The 17,933-nt window shown below is 36.9% G+C and overlaps 1 pseudogene; it reads right to left on the bottom strand.

Annotated features, from left to right (window-relative positions):
• Positions 1–6,172: 6,172 nt before the first annotated feature.
• Positions 6,173–17,933, bottom strand: part of LOC149208131 (G-type lectin S-receptor-like serine/threonine-protein kinase SD2-5) — a 90,693-nt pseudogene continuing 78,932 nt past the window's right edge.

Genomic DNA, 17,933 nt, shown 5'->3' with positions numbered 1-17,933 from the left:
TCTTATGACTATAAAAGAAAATGCATTTCACTTCCATACAATTGATCCATATTTGTGCTTATGCAATCTTTACCTAGCTGAGATATTTATCAAAATAGGATTTGACCCTCCACTCAAACCCACAGTCCCATGAGTATTGAGGGAGCAACTAGTATACAAATATATTATTATACTCAAGTTATATTTAGGAGTTGTGCTTCACATTCAGTGCTTTTCTAGTTATTAGATAATCTAGTGCATAAAAAAATCCCTAAGATCCAAAATATAATTTAGTATTTAATAAAAATGAAAAATTACCAAAAAGAAAAACTACTACAAAAATTGGTTGAATGAATGACTAAATCCCTGAGATCCACTAACACCAATACTTATATGAGATGTCAAATGTTCCAAAGCTTTCTAATTCAGTCTAGCAGTGGACACTGGCCCATGCCACAAGTTGTTGAATTGAAAGATCAGAGAAAATTCTATCATTAAGTAACATAATTAATAAAATGGGTTAGATTATATTTCACATTGGATGTTTTTAAAATAAATTGAGACATTAATCCTGTGTTGAATATTTGAATGAAATGTTATGTCTTCCTCATAACATTCTGAAGTATTACAATTAGATTGAACTTGGTCAATTAATGTGCTCATCATTCCCTTCAATCTGTTCTCAGGTTGGTTATGGTAACTCAGACCATTACAAACCCCAACATTACTTGAGGATATCACCCATTGTCACCTTGGTGATCATCCTTCTCACTTAAGGCCAGATCTCCTCCAACACAAGGGAGGAATCCCTGAGAAGCCTACAAAACTGTCCTTTAAATGCTAAAAAAATAGATTTGTAGAATGATATTGTTTTTGTATTTTAAGATTTAAAATGGAAAGCTAAGCAAGACCTAGTGCCTAGTCCTTGGGCTATAGACTCTAGGCAACAAACAGAACTTGAAAACTGATGAATAAGATGTGAGTCATGAGAAAACAACCAAACAACAAGTGTTATCAGTCAAGAATAGATCAAATAAATATGTAACAACGTTATCTCCTAATAGATGGAACAGTTGAAGACAATGTGCTCCTCCAACTTGATCTCTTGTAAGTGACATAGCTGAAAATTCCTTTTGAGGTGTGTGATGTGGTGAGCTATCTCAAACCAAAGCTAGTGGGAGCCCACTCTGAATGAACCAAGGGGAATCCTAAGGTTGTGCATCCAATGTCTATTAGTATATATAGGCCTAACAATAAGAGTCACTTAGCTACATAAAGCACTCAAAATAATAAAATGGCATATTCAAGCTAATGCCTTTGAGTTCTATTTTTGAAAACCCTAAACTCCTTGACCTCCTCATGTGTTCAAGGAGTTTAGGGTTTTCAAAATAATCCTAAAGAGAATTACAATGTGACAATATTGTAAATGCTTTAGCTACTTGTAATAGATTAGAAGTAGGGTTTCTATTTCTGTTGGAGTCTAAATTCATGCAATGTTCAGATTGTAGGTTGGCCTACAACACTTATCAAAACAATAGGTTCCATTCCCATTGTAGTTTTTGATGCTTACTACATCCATTCTAGGATTGATGGTCAACATGCTTCATACAAAACAAGAAGTAAGGAGATCGTAGGCATTGCACAAATTTTCCCATATGTCCCTTATAACACTTTCTTCATCATAAGTGGCTAAGCCTGGTGAAGCCAATTTCACTTCCCCAAAACATCTCTAAGGGAATCTTCCAAGCATTGTGGAGGAGGCATTTGAATGCAGTCCACATATAGAAGCATGCTTCAATTAACTTTAACGAAGTGACAAATGAGTACCAACTTCAGCTCAACGAATTTTATATTGTATTTATTAAAGGATGGGTACTATTGATAGGGCCTAATGATGTTGGCATTCAATAGAACCACTGCTTGAAGACAGTATGTTTCTTACGCTGCAACTATCTATATAAATATATCTATCTATCTATCTATTCCATTTACAGATGGACTAAGAGGCTATTTAAAAAGTAAAGGTCTTCATTCATGTAGTAAGAGGGTATTTCAAGCCTTGTACTTAATTTCTCTAGCCGCTTGCATAATTACTTATATAATATCTATAGATCCTAAGTTAGTTGGTGAGGGTATGGTTATAAATGGATAGGGGCCAGCCCCCTATATCTATACAACAAGCTTGAAGTGGTGGTCTAGTTTCTGCATATCAGATCAAAAATTTAGTTGGGAGCGAACTATATATCAAGTGTCGGTCTCTTCTTTACTAACTCTATTGGTACTTCCATGAAGTCAGTTAAAGGTATCAATCAATAATAAATAGGCAGAAAATTTTACAAGCCAGTATTCCTGGTAATCTACTCTATCTCCAACAAGAACATAACTTTCACATAAAACCAAAATACTTATGTTTTGAAACAACCATTCACATAGTTCTGCACATGTTTCTCTTTCAAGATACCTCATTGTCTGCATTTTGTTCTATGTGGAGGGATGAGGTAACCCTCAGCTCTTGCTCAAGGACACTTCAAGATGTCCAATCTTTAGATCCCATGGTTTATTTAGGATCTATATAAGTTTTAGGAATTTGTGGGAGGAATTTATGTTGTCCATTCTACATGCCTTTTCACTTTCTTTCTTTTTATTCTCTATTGTTTGTAAATATTTTCCTATAAATATGAGACATTTTATCCAAAAGAAATAAGATGAATAGATAAAAATATATCATTGAATTCATTAGATCAAAGTTTGGCTTTGATTGTCTATATACAAGGTGACTGTAAATCACAAGGAGAAAGCTCAAAGGTGCAAGGCGCTAAAGAAAATGTGTTTACTGTTGTCTAGTCAATTTAATGTCTTAAATTGCTCTACATAAATTATCAATCCGGGTATCGTAAATTGATGAAGTGTGGTGCACTATATGTGCTTAGTTAACCTTTCTCTTACTTCGTTGTTTTATAGTTTATGTTGTTTTTGGGGTTTTGTTCTTGTTGGTTTTCTAAAGTGTTTAATGCAAATGGAAATCCTATTCTAAGGTCTTAAGAATACTTTTAAAGGACAAGTATGGATAAAGATTTCAAGACAAGGCCTATGTCCCTAATGGTAACTTCCAAAACTTAGCACTTCAAAAGAACTTAAAACATGTTATTGATGGAGTTAGTATTTAAACAAAAGTGTAAATATACAACTAGTTCAATCAAAATAAGATGCAATAACCAAACAATGAGCTAATGACTATGAGACCCAGTATCCTTGTTGCTTCAGCAAAAGGACAAGATGATTCTATCATGTCATTAGTTCAATCAAAATAAAATGCAATAACCAAACAATGAGCTAGTGACTATGAGACCCAGTATCCTTGCTGCTTCAGCAAAAGGACAAGATGATTCTATCATGTCATTAGTCATTAAAAGGCTATGTGCATCACTAATCTACAATCAACTTGAAAGCAATTTATGTACAGCTAATATACATAAGCATAACAAAATTAATGTAAAACAACAGTAATCAAAACAACTTGTTATGTACAGCTAATATACAGAAGCACAACAAAATTAAATGCAAAATTAAATGAAAACTATACAAGGCAGGGGCCCTCTGCCACCTATGAAATCAAAGCAAAATTGAACACACTTACATGAATTAAAATTGCATGAATGGAAAATCTAATCTATCAAACTTGAAAGCAATCAAATCAAATCAAAGCAATATTTACAAAATGAAATCTACTCTTCCTTACATTCTACAAAGCAATATTTACAAAATGAAATCTACTCTACCTTACATCCTAATATGCTCCATGACATCTACTTCACATCTCCTTCCATGTTGAGAACAACAAAGCTTTATTCAATTTCTTCAAAAGTACAAAGTACAACAAAGTCCTCCAAAGCTTTCAAAAGCCATCAAGGAAGAACTACAAACTTAAGAACTAGGGACTAACAAGCTAAAAAGGACTAACAAATGAAGGAGAGAGATCTCCTATTTACACAAAAAGATGAGAAGCCATCTCATTAATGAGAGTCCATGAATCTCTCCCTCTACCTCTAGAGTCCTAATCAAAATAGGAACTGATAAGACACATGTCTTCTTAGAGTTAAAATACAATTAGGAGATGTGACACATATCCTCATGATCCCATGATTTTTTTCCAACCAAATTCGAATTTGGCCTTAGAGTGCCACATAAGGGTCTTCTAGAAGTCTCCTTTCAACCTACACATGTCAACAACCTCAACCCATTTGTTAGGTATAAGCATATGCACATTATTTTCTAATGTTTAACCACAAATTCACTTAAAAGGCTTAGAAATAATAAAGATTGGAAAAACATAAAGGTGACCCAATGATAATGAAAGTGGGATGAATGTGGTGACATAGTAGTGAAATGGAGGTGAAATGGAGGTGATATAATGGACATAATAGTGAAAGTGTAATGGAAATGAATGACATTTTCAAGACTCAACAACTGTAGAGATATGAATATATAGGCAAAGGAAATCTCTGTGGAGTCCGTCAGCAGAAAGACATTGTCCAAGGAGTCAAGTTGATATGTAAATGTAATATGCCTATGGCCTCTCCATTTCACCAACACGGATCCTTGTGGAATTAATAAATTCAACTAGTGTCGCTGCAATTCCTTGAATGACAAATTACAACAATGCATATAAATTCCTTAACACTAACCTTTGTCTTTGTGTTATGCTTTCAATTATTTATTTTATGTGTGGCATATCCAAAGATCTAAGTTTCTAATACATTGGTTTCCAACTATTAAATAAGGTTATTTCATTTCAAAACATTCACAACACTTATATGCTCATTAATAAAACAAAATAACAACTATATTTATTGTTCGATCAGACACAAACATCACATTGAGCATTATCGTTCAAGGAACACTGAATTTATGGTTCTTAATTTGAAGAGAAGGCAATGAGGATTTAAATATGCACTTAGTTTGAAATATGGTATCCAACCACCAACACTGCATTAAATAAGAACATAATCACTCCAACATCAAATAAGAATAGTAGCACTTTCGTCAAGTTTCAACATCAACATCACCAAGAATTGACACATTTATATATTTAGATGAGGATATCTACAGACTAGCTCATTTTCTGCCCTCCATCTCAGCAATTAACAAAGTAATGAGCAAGTATTTGTTTACAAAAAAAGATATGAAGTGACATACATACATCGATTTTTCATGTATGCTTGTTTCGCAATTTACCATATTATGCATTCTCCAAAGACTGCCTAGTCCTACTTATGTTCAATTCCAGAATAGGGGTCCAAAAAAATAATAATTTTCAACACTGAATTGATATATAGAGAATTACATAGCTTGAAAGAAATCCATAATACATATACATTAAACAAATGGGTATATCACTCACATGGTTAGTCACAGAATTAAGAATACCATACCAGTTTTTTCAAAATAAAACCTAGAAAATATTGGCATCGTTATATTGCTCTTTTGTTAACCATGTGGTCACACATATCATGATGATGCTACCTTGTTTTCTCCAAATTAAGTGTGCCATATTTCAACATTACTTTTCAAATCTCACTGAAAAACCACCTCTCTGTTGTGACATAAATGCTTCCTACTGACTATGAATTAAGTAAAAGGAATTGGTTATGTGATGCTTGAATGTTTTTTATAAGCTCTAGACAATATTCTCATTTTGAGAACGTAATAGAGTCACCATGTATGTGCTTTAATTTGGACTGATCTAAGCATATACGACATCACTTATGGAGATAATGTTTCACAGGCTATCCAGATATTTCGAAAAACATTGTGGTTGTTCGATTTGGAACGTTTGAATTCATAGAAAGACCAAGTCCTACATGAAACCAAAATATGGGTTATGGTAACCATTTAGTTGCACCCATGAGCATTATAGGATAAATATGTCATCTCACTGAATCAATAAAAGGACCAAGTTTTCCATGAAACTTAAAAATGGGTTATGCTTCCCATATAGTTGCACTGATGGGCATTATATGATAAATGTTAAGAATGTGGATAACAGTTTCCTCAAACTTGCATCTTTATGCCAACTGGCATTTATCTGAAAGAATGTCAGACAAGAAAATTTATGAAGCATGCTGAAAAAAACATTGGCCAACTACACATCAGAGACAGTAAATATTGTCCAGAGCTCCAACAATATCTTCATTCACCTTGTAGAGAAAGAGACAGAAATGGTGGCAACACTACTTGATGTGCCCTCTTTCTCCCACTGTGATGGATGAGAAGAAACCCTAGCCCTAGTTCTCATCAAAAACTCAACGCAAAGAGGTGGATCTTCTACTTTAGTATGTCCTTCCAGCATCATGATCACTTTATTCATTGAAGGCCTTTTGCATCCTCCTGAATACAGTAGAATGCAATTATGATAACTCTTTCTATCTGTTTCCACTCGTAGTCTACCAGATATCCCAGTTTCAAATCAACGACATTCCTGATCTTTCCTTCCTGAATCATACTAATTGCCCATGAAGGAAAAAACTCCATCTCCTCCTGCTGGGACAGGTCTAAATTCTTCCTCCCACTGATTATTTCTAACAAAACCATGCCAAAATTGTAAACATCACTCTTGTCTGTGGCACAGGAATGTAGAATCCATTCAGGAGCTAAGTACCCAGGAGTCCCCTGACACGAGTAAATGAGTGGCTCTGAGCCCTATCCATTAACTTGGCCAACCCAAAATCTGCAAGTTTGGCTCCAAAATTCTCATCCAGCAGAATATTTTGAGGCTTCACGTCCAAATGAAGAATCCTATCCTTGGATTTTTCATGCAAGAAATCCAATCCCAAATACATATCATGGATGATCTTGTATCTCTTTCTCCAATCAAGATATGGTGAAGGATTATTGTCATAAGGGCACCGAAACAACTAGTGATCAAGAGATCCATTGCTCATGTACTCATACACCAGCAATCTATAGGTGCCATCAGTGCAAAACCCAAATAGTCTCACCAAATTTACATGGTTAATGCTTCCCAAGGTTGCAACCTCTGCACGGAAATGAAAATGCCCTATATCAGCGTTACCCAATTTCTTCACAACAACTTTTGTTCCATCGGCAAGTTTCCCTTCAAACACAACTGAAAACCCACCAACCCCAAGTTTCCTACTAAATCCTGCCATGGCCTCCTCCAACTCCATGTATGTATATCTTTGGGGCAAGCCTGGCAAATTCTCTAGAAATTAATCTTCTTTAGACTTGTGCTTCACCATTTTCTTCTTCACCTTATATCTCCATGCAAGAAAGCCTAGTGCAAAAACCATGACAATAATGCAAACCCCTGATAGATGCCCTAATGCTCTAATCTGAGACTCGTTTCAGGGATTTGATCTCCTGATAATGGTAACACCCTCCAGAGTTATTCCAGAAGAAAGACGTAGCACAAGAATAGTTCAACATGCATGAGTTCTTGCATTGCTCGAGGCTGACGGAGCTCAGATTCCTGTACTCATTTGCAAAATAATCCACCCCATCAAGCTCCAACAATTGGTTTGAAGCCCTGCATATAGGATTCTTCCTTGGACTACATCTAATATTGGGTTAAAATTCATTAAATATAGCATCACCTATCACCCTAGCAGCTGCAAGTCCCTCTTGAGCTACAAATTCTAACTAAACCACAGATATCGAGAAGCTTATAGAAATCCATAAAGTAGATAGAAAACATGTCTAAATCAAATACCAACATGGTCTCTAATTGAATGTATGTTCTTAAATTCCCATCGCTATCCAATCTTAGGAACCAAAATAAATCATTCCTAAGCTGAGCTCCCACAACAATTTGTCTCAGGTTGAGCACTCGTGATGTAGTGGTAGGAGTTGCAGAGACTATTATGGGAGAAGAGGGATAAATAGAGTAAGAGCAACTATTTCTGAGGGGGCAAAGACATTGTGGTTATGATGGTTATGCCAGGTGGACAAATCTGAGACCATGATGATAAAAGTTGTGGTTTTCTATCAACATAAAAATTTGTGGAGCACATCGGTGTAAAAATTCATGGATGAGTACACATGTCGTTGTCATACCATGGGACACATGTCAGCCCAAAGGCAAAAGGGTAGATGAAGGTTGGCTTGACCATTTTCAAGAAGAGACGCCTATCAACATAAATATGAGCTCAACATATCACTTATTGGAGTTTAACCTGGGTGAGGAGGATAACAATCATTCCTCCTCGTTGCTCGAGATAAACACAATTAACCACAACCAGTAGTGAATATATGTTTAGATTAAATTAGATTTCCTTTGTAATAGGTGGTGTTTTACATTCCTTCTTGAATCCCTTTAACAATGTCTTTCTTTGTTCTCGTAGAATAATATTTAGTACAACTTCTATTCCATTCAATCATTTCACAATTACTCGATTTCTCTTTGCATAACTGTTCTTAAATTTTTAAATTGTTTTATTTGATAGGAAACCCACGAATCCTCTTGCATTCTAGAGAATTTTCCCATTGACCTATCGGGGTTTTTGCAATTCTATATAACTTCAAACATTTAGAAGTTAAATTTCTGCTCAATGTTTCATAAATCTAACTTTAAAATAAATATGTACTTCTAATTGCCATAATAAAACTAGACCATGGAGACCAATTCATTTTATTTAGATTGTTGAAGCTTCATATCTTAGGGATGAAGGGCCACTTGCTTGCAAATAATCCAAGTGCTCAAAATAAGTCGGGCTCTTCTAATTGCTAACCCCTAATTCACTCCCAAGATAACTATGCCCTTCAGGGGTATATAATTTAGGTAACCAAATTCCCATGATCCTTAAAGGTTCACATGGTATACACTATTTAGGGACTACGTACCAAAGAAAAACTACAATAGTTAAGAAATCACTACTTTTTTTTAGAAGGAAAAAAACGTTGGTTTTTATTATTAATACCAGTACATCAAGTCACCATAATTTCCAGATACATTGTGCAACAAAGTGGCAATATTGTGCCAAAAACCATAGTCCAGTGAGGAATGAGTCCCAATTCCCATAGACATGAACATAGTAATACCTCCATCTAACAAAAATAGATAAACTAAGCATATTTCATATGTACAACAACAGGAGAAATAGTATATTCGAGGTATGAAAATCAAAAAACAGGAAAGGGTGTCAGCTTGTATCAATGTGCTCTATGAACCATGGTACCTTCCAGATTCAGCCAAAAGTTAAAGATGACAAAAAAACATGGATTATCAACTCGGGAGGATGATGTCATCCTTAAAAATGATGTTGTTATCGACCAGCAGAGTGAAATGTATCCATCCCACCGCAGAAGAAATACCAATCTTCGACATAGCATTTGCTATGGAGTTATGCTCCCGGTGGATGTGCTGAAAGGAAATGTGATGAAAAGACATCTTAAGATATTCAATGTGATAGATCCAACCCTGTAGATGTGGATGAGAGATAATAGAAATACCCTTCATGTTGTTGATAAGAGCTTGTGAGTCCCCAAAGATCTGGATGCTTTGAATGTCCAAAAACCTAGCAAACCATAATAAACCCCATAGTGTGATGATTTCAGCCCGCATGTTTGTGCCATTTCCCCCTAACCAGAATATTTTATACTGTTGTTCTAAATTCACGTGAAGCCATGCCCCACATCCACATGAGCCACCTTGTGTAGCTCCATCAAAATATCCTGTAGGGTAGTTGATGTGTGGAGTAGATTTTCTGGAACCTATTGCTTTATCCTGTGTCTACTTTTGCTTTGAGGACATCATCCAAAATGCAATTTTGTTGACAATATTATTTATATTGAGAGGCATATCATCAAATATGATGGAATTTCTGGCCTTCCATATTTCCCAAAAAACTACAAGGGGAATGGCATGTTAATCCCTAGTTCTCCTTCTCCACCATAGAAAACAATAATCTATAGGGTCATGAACCAATAGAGGGAAAGTAAATATGTTTGAGATCCTGAACCATACTTGAGCAGCAATTGGGAAATCGAATAGGATATGATAATTTGTTTCCGTTGCCTTCCTGCAAAGTACACATCGACCAGGTTTGTATATACCTCTTTTCTTCAGGTTCTCCCAAGTTAGTGTCTTGTCCTTCCAAGCAAGCCATGTATATAATATAATCTTGTACGGGACCTGTGTTTTCCAAAATTTCCTGAACCAGCATATGTGTTGTAGATTGTATGAGATACCAATAATGAAGAGGTATGTGTCAGCAACAGATATGGACCCCCGATGCAGTAGGCCATCCCACGCGATTTGGTCTCCTTCATCATTTTTGCATATGCCTGATCTGCACAAAACTTCAGTATAGCTATCCCAAGCCACTACTGTGACACCTATCAATCCAAATTCCTCCACTTTCTTCCACACTAGAAAGCTATCGTTCCATGTTTTTATCACCTAAGCAAGGTAAAATATCCCTCTGGAATTTAATCTGGAAATTAAATCACTTGTACAATATGGATCCTATTCCACTCCTAGAATGCAATCTCTACCTATGATAATGTTGTTCCCCAAGCCAAATGACCAACAAGTGTGATTTAGGAGCCATATTTTGATTTTGTTGAAACTTGTCCAAATGGAAGATCCAATCGATTTCCCGATCAGGCCATCTTGCATCCACACTTTCGCCTTAATGCATCCCAGATATTTAGCTCGAATGATGTCTCCCCACAGACATTCGCCAAATAAGTCGTGCCATAGAGATTTAGTTAATAGAGCCCATCCAAAAACTTTTAAGTTTAAGATCCCCCATCTCCCAAATTGCTTTGGAATCGTGAGTTTATCCAATCTGATTAGATGATATTTGAAATATTTTCTAGAGCCAAACTAGATGAAGTTTGCCATAATTCGACATATTTTGTTGATGATAGTGGCGGGGAGACAGTATAGGTGTGCCCAGTAAACCGCAAGCTGCTGCAAAATTGATTGTGTGAGCATGACTTTGCCCTCGAGAGTCAAGCAACGATGCTCCCATCTAAAGATTTTCCTATGAAACTTATATGCAATCCATAACCAATCATTTACTCTATAATTTTTTGGTTTGATGTTGAAACCCAGATATTTCAGACCGAAAACAATAGATTATGTGGCCACACCAAAAATGTTGGCAATGTGATCTATCTCCTCTTGTTGACCTTCAACATATAATAACATTGATTTTCCTTTGTTTATTATAAGCCCTGAAGCATTATCGAACCTGCAAAAGATATAGTGTAGTGCGGTCCATTGCAACCTGGAAAGCATTTCGAATATCATAATGTCATCAACAAAAATATTGTGTAACCTTTATGCCACGACCCAAGGTGAGTCTAGTAAATTGATTCTCCATTCTAGCAGCTTTGATTTTGTGTTGTTAAATAATGAATCCATACAGGTGAGGATAGTTTTTAGATAGAGGAGGAATGACCTATTATAGAGTTTTGTGGACCCAACGTTTTGAACTACCAAGTGAGTCCATCATCAGGGGATGCGTCAATAGATATTCTCCAAATCTTAATGATGTATCGAAGAGCTATATATATATATATATATATATATATATATATATATATATATATAGGTTATTAAAGAAAAGATATTAGAAAATAGGTCGGCCATTATCTTACTAGTTTTTCATTTTTTTTAAAGGATAAATTAATTAATAGGTCAAAGTAATAACTAAATTAATTGATTTTATTATTTATAGAATTACTTATTATGTTTATTAATTTTATTTTTATATAAAATTAATTATTTTAAATAGTTGGTTTAATTGATTATTAATTTAATTAATTTGTTTGATTAATAAATTTAAAAGAATTTATTAATTAATAAGATAAAGGGATAAATTAATTTTATTGTTTGTTGATTTAATTGTTATGTTTATTTCTTTTATGTAAAATTAATTATTTAATATTATTATTATTATTTGTTAATATGTCTATTAAATTAATTTTATGTATTTATTTCATGTTTAGTTATTTATTTATTTTTATTTTATTAATTTGTTTTATTTGATTAATTTATTGCTAAGGCCATCCATGACTAGAATAAAAAGTAGGGGCGATAATGAGCAGCCCTGACGTAGTCCCCTTCCTGCACCAAAAAAATTAGTGGGATAGCCATTTATGATTACAACATATTTAACAGTGGATACACAAGCCATAATCCACTCTATATTTTTCATATCCAAGCCAAGCCTTAAAAGAATGATGTGTAGGAAAGCCCAATCTACATAGTCGTATGCTTTTTGTAAATCCACCTTCATGACCAATGCTTCCATTTTCTTTGTGTGGATGGAATGAAGGCATTCCTGGGTTGTGGAAACATCATCATGTATCAATTTGTCATGCAAAAACCCATACTATTCCTGAGAGATATAAGTAGAGAGAGTCGACTTTAGTCGAACCGCTATGATCTTGGATATAAGCTTATAAATCATATTACACATGGATATGGGCCTGTAGTCCTTAAAGGATTCCAACTCCTTTTGCTTCGGAATGAGGGAAATGAATGTGGAGTTGATGGCCCCTAGAATGTTTCCTTGAATCCTAGACTCTTCAGCCATTTGCAGTAAATTTGGCCCCACCAGATCAAAAAATGTGTGAAGAATTCAACCATCCAACTGTCTGGCCCGAGGCATTTATCTTTTGCAAAAGATTTTTTTACATTATGTATTTCCTCTAGATCAATGGGCTTGTATAATTCCAAATTTTTATCTGGATCGAACATGGTGGGATAGGAGTCTGAACCCCAAATCTGGTCCTCTATTTGAGTTCCCCCTCGCACCTTGTAGAAAGATTCGAAGAAAGTAACAACTTCTTTTTGGATATCTGAAGTGGAATGTGCCATGTTTCCATTGGAGTCTCTGACTTGCCAAATTGAATTGATGTGCCTCCTATAGTTTGCATACCTATGAAAAAATTTAGTGTTCATGTTCCCCTCTTTAAGCCATAGTGCTCTACTTTTCAAGTGCCAGGTGACCTCCTGTATATGCAAGATTTTCCTCTTTTTATCTTCCAACTCCTTTATATTGTTGATGAGATCTGGGGATGGGTTTCCCTTATCCAGGATCTTACTGAGTCTCTCCAATTCCTCCTTGATATTAAGTAAGTCCTTTATCATGGTTCTTTTCTTTATTCGTTCCCATTTTCAAACCTCCGATTTTAAGGCCTGAAGTTTCCCATGTATGGCATGCATGGGTGAAATATTTGATGCCCTGTGTGACATTGTCCAGAAGGATTTAATCAATGTGTTAAATTCGTCGTCCTCGAGCCAGATTTTGTTAAATTTGAAGGGCATACCCGAGCGCATCTCCTCCCACTTCCAAAATAACAATATGGGCATATGATCAGAGACATATATCTTAAGGACATCAGAATGGAGGAAGCCCAATCTCTCTACAAGGTTTTCATGGACCAAAAACCGATCAAGTCTCTTTCCAATATGTTGGGGGCCAACCTGGCCATTATGCCATGTGGGCACAATGGGAAGGGGTCGAATTTCCATCAGGTTGTTGTCACTGAAAAGCATTTGGAGTCTATCCCCAAGGGGATCCTTTCTGCAATGTGAGCCCCAACATTCCTCCAATGATATAGTGGCATTGAAATCTCCAACAACAATAAGAGAGCCTATCTTGAGTAGGTCTGAAGCATCCAAATGGTCCCAAAGTGTAGTATGATCCCGATAAGGGGCATATAAATTCAGAAGATGTAAATGACCAGCAAGTCCCCGAAGACGTCCTAAGAGGAAAATACCTGCAAAACATTTATATGCCCAGAAAGATGTCTAGCGCGAATCCCATAAAGCTGCCAATCCACCAGATAGGCCCATAGAGTCGACTGCCACCATATGTCAGTCAGGGAGCATTTTCTGGAAGTATTCAAGAACCCAATGAGTAGTCATCATAGTTTCTTGTAATAGAATGATGTAGGGAAAATTAGAGGAGAAGAGATCTCTGAGGGAGAGGAATTTGTGCAAGTCCCCTAGACCCCACAGATTTAGGGATAAACATAAATTCATGATCCATGTTGGTCGGGCGTAGTTGCTCTAAGGGCCCAAGGATCAAAGGAAGTGAAAATGGGAATATCAATGAGGTCAGAGGATCTAGGGAAGGGGATGGGTTTGATTTTTGGGCATCCTTGGAAGTGTCGACTACCCCGCACCCCTCTACAACAGATAATGATATTAAGGGCCGAGGTGGGACTAATAGAAGGGGATGGCTTTGTTTGTTCCTGATGGATGGATAAGGTATGTAGGTTGAGTGCAGGGTTTTGCGAGGAGAAAGTCAATGTCGCTACCCACCAAATTTCAAGGAGAGGAGTTAGGCGAAGGAGGTATAAGTGGACAACAATAAGAGCACAATCTGGGAGTATGGGGAGATTTCTCCGAGTTACGCAGAATTGTAAGATGATTAGAAAGGACCAGAGACTTAGGGGGCATCAATGATACGGGTAGCAAGGATGATATGGAGCGAGGAAAAATGGGAGGAGAGGAGTGATGGGGAAAGAGGGAAGGTTCCAGAGGCAGGGAAGATACTGCAGTCTCAGGTAGACATGGATCTGTCGTACCAATTGGTGAGGATCGAGGGGAGGATGGTAAGGTGATGGGAGAGGAGGACGTTGGGTGCCCATTCATATGTTTATCAAGGGATGAGAGATTAGCACTAGGAGAGGTACCTGAAAGAGTAGACCGATGTATCTGAAAATTTTGACTAGCTCCACCATTTCCACGGGTGTGTCGATCATCAACCTCCTGACCAACACCACCCCTTCCACAAGCGTGCCCACCATCAGCCTCCCTTCTACTGAGTCACCGAGGACAATGGGCCATGAGATGTCTGGTCTGGTGGTAGATAAGACAATGAAATGGAATGCTCTAGTAATCCAATCTCTAATGGGTGTGGATCTACTCCCAGGCCAAATCTATGTGTGCAGAGAAGCCCAATTCTACCAAGATCCAAGCGACTCTTTTGTCCCAAGCCCCTAAACACTTTGGATCAATGTATATGAACCTTCCAATAGAATTTCCAATGTCCATCAAAACCCTTCTGGTCCAGAATTCAATGGGAAGCCCAGGCAACTTCACCCAGATCATTTTGTTTCTAGGAGTGTCCCTGAGAGGATTGAAACCAATATACCATGGGTGGAGAGAAAGGAAACTATGTCCCCGAACCCATGGTATTTTGTGAATTTTCTCCAAATCCTCTTGATGCAGGAAGTGGAAACTATACCATGAGTTCATAAGTCGACTGACCGTAGGAGTGTAGCCAAGAAGCGTTTCCCACTAAGCAGATACCCATTCCTGCATCTCTACTTCCTAAAGGTCTGAGAAATACTAGCGTCCCACCAATGCACGTTTTTGCAGACTAATCACTCGATCCAAAAGGACGTCATAACCAAAACCTAGAAGCTTCATCTGAGGAGAAGTCCCAATCGCCCTGCTTCGATGTTTTTCCTTAGCTGCCAAAGGAGGAGCATGATGCAATTCAGGGTGTGGATGAGTTGCATGTTGTACAAGTGGATGATCTGCATTAGGAGAATGAACATGGGTGTTATTCTCGTTAGGATGGAGAGAAGTTGCATGGGTCGAAAATGACAAATGGGCATCAGGAGGGGGAATGTGGAGTGGATCATTATGTGTCATGTGGGTTGTCAATATGGAGCCATGTTGGTGTGTCAATTCAACAATAAGGGTGGCATGTATAAATGCCTCATGCTTCGATGTGTCGGATTTATATAGGTCTGATAGGTCCATAGGCCTAGGGGTAGTGGGGCATGAAAAGTGAAAGGATAGGTCCAACTCAAAGTGGCATGGCAGGTAAGCAAAATATCGAGTGTCAAGGGGAAGTAGGATAATGAAACAGAGAAAATCAAGGGAGCAGAGGCAAGTAGTAAAGGAGTTAGGTGAGAAAATCATAAAACAAGGCCTTGTAAAGCAGACTGTAGTACCTTGAGTCCCGTCGAATGACAATTGTATAGAGAGAGATACCCACTGTAGGTAGATCCCAGAAGCCACCCCGTCATCGTTCCAAATCCCGAATTGGAAATTTAATGAAAGAAAAATGGAATGTCTAGTATTCCAACCAAGCTACCTGTAGAACCGCCTCGAAAAACAGAAACCAGCCACTAAGATCTTGTGGAGAATCTCAATACCAGTACAGGCCCCATAAATTGTGCCTTGTAGAACAACCACCAACCTCACATAATTAATATCTAACCAATTTGAAAATTGTCAGGAATGGAAATAGGTGGATTCTTTCGGCAAGGGACACTGAAAAAAGTGCACCACCCAAGCAACCCAAAGAATTGCAGATCGAGAATGTGTATCAAAAACCACTAGTGCATGAATGTGGATGTAGCCAAACTATCATCCATCACAATAGCAGCCCAGACATGTCCACCATCTATTGCAACATCTAATCCCAAAATTTTTACAAGGACAGGATATGGTGAAAAAGCCAATCCACTTCCTCCAAAGTATAGGATAATTAGTCATTTCTAGGTAGGTCCTAGGGTCAGGAACCAAATCGGGACAAGATACATTAAGAATGTTCGAAAAAGTCTCAACTGGTCGCAAATGATACAATATAGAATGTATATAGCCAGTAGGAAAATGATAGCGATATGGAAGATTTCGGAAGAGAGGACGGAAAACATGACCGAGGATGATGCTTCAAAACCAATCTAAAGCAAGTTCAGAAGGAGACAAGGAGAAAAATACGTATATGTTGCTGACAGTCTAAGATAATGGGCCAATAGCGAGGATGTAAGGGAAAGGTTTTGGCTTCCAAAAATGAAACAGTTAAAATAGAAATAGTAAGTCCTTTCCTTTCCAAATTAAACCACCAGTACCTCAGTAAGAGTTGGACGTCGATAATGAATCCTATTTAGAAGGCCTTCAGCACCAGCCTCTTCTCGATCTCCAACGAGCTCCCTTCTGCAATGGCCTTTTCAGATTCGTCAACCCCTACAATTCCAGCAACATCGTGCCCCACAATAGGAGTACTTGCGTGGAAGGAGCTCACCAAATAAAAGACACTTGTTCTCATTAGAAATTTTACAAATTTGATCACAATTCCTCTTCATCAGTTCATGCAATTTATTTTAATTGTAAATTTCCATAAATAAATTTTAGAACACATATGGATTGTCTTTTGCATCGAAGTTTCAACAAGGATCAATGATGGTGAAAATTTTGATATGAAAAACTTGTGTGCATGGAGAAAAAGATAAGCTAGCAGGGTAATTCTTACAAAGTCACGCACTTGGAACTCCAGTCGACTGTGCATGTGCCTAAAGCTTTGCCAAAGTAAAATTCTTTGTAATGATAGAAGAGAGCATGGATTTTTGGTTTTCGATCAAGAAGATATTCCTCCTTCAATTTTCCTGCCTCCATCTCTATTCTTCCTCTTTCTCCGTTTTTTATTTTTTCATTCATTCCATGCAATGTGATGTGTTTTGTATGCAATGTGATTTTTTTGTATGAAGTTTTATTTTCCCTCGTTGTTCCTCATTTAGCGCATTCTAATTTTCGATATGGATGCATCTCCTCGCCCCAAGTGGTATTAGGTGGTGCATATATCCTAATCCTAGGTCCATTCACACTAGGAAATATACAATAATACAAAATAGAAAGAGGGTTTCTTTAATCTTTGGGATTCACAAAAGAGTAGTAAAAGTTGATAATATATGATAATGAGAAACAGATAGGTTTTTGGTCACATCTAGAATACAAACAAACACAAATAAATGTGGAATAGAGCCACAAAACTATGCTTGAGAGAATCTAATTACAAAATAGAAAGATAATATATGATAATGCAAAATAGAAAGAGGGTTTGTGATGAAAAATGGGAAAATGGTTTTTATTTTTATTTTTGGGATCAAGAAGATGGGAGTAATGTAACGTTATAGAATATATATTTTAAATAGAATTTTAAATTTTGGAGATTTGG

Source organism: Pinus tabuliformis, chromosome 1_2, assembly GCF_031772625.1.
Source record: "Pinus tabuliformis cultivar Carrire ecotype Pingquan chromosome 1_2, CPIR1, whole genome shotgun sequence".
NCBI lineage: Eukaryota > Viridiplantae > Streptophyta > Pinopsida > Pinales > Pinaceae > Pinus > Pinus tabuliformis.
Note: the sequence above shows the minus strand (reverse complement) of the source record. Positions and strands in the feature narration are given on the sequence as shown.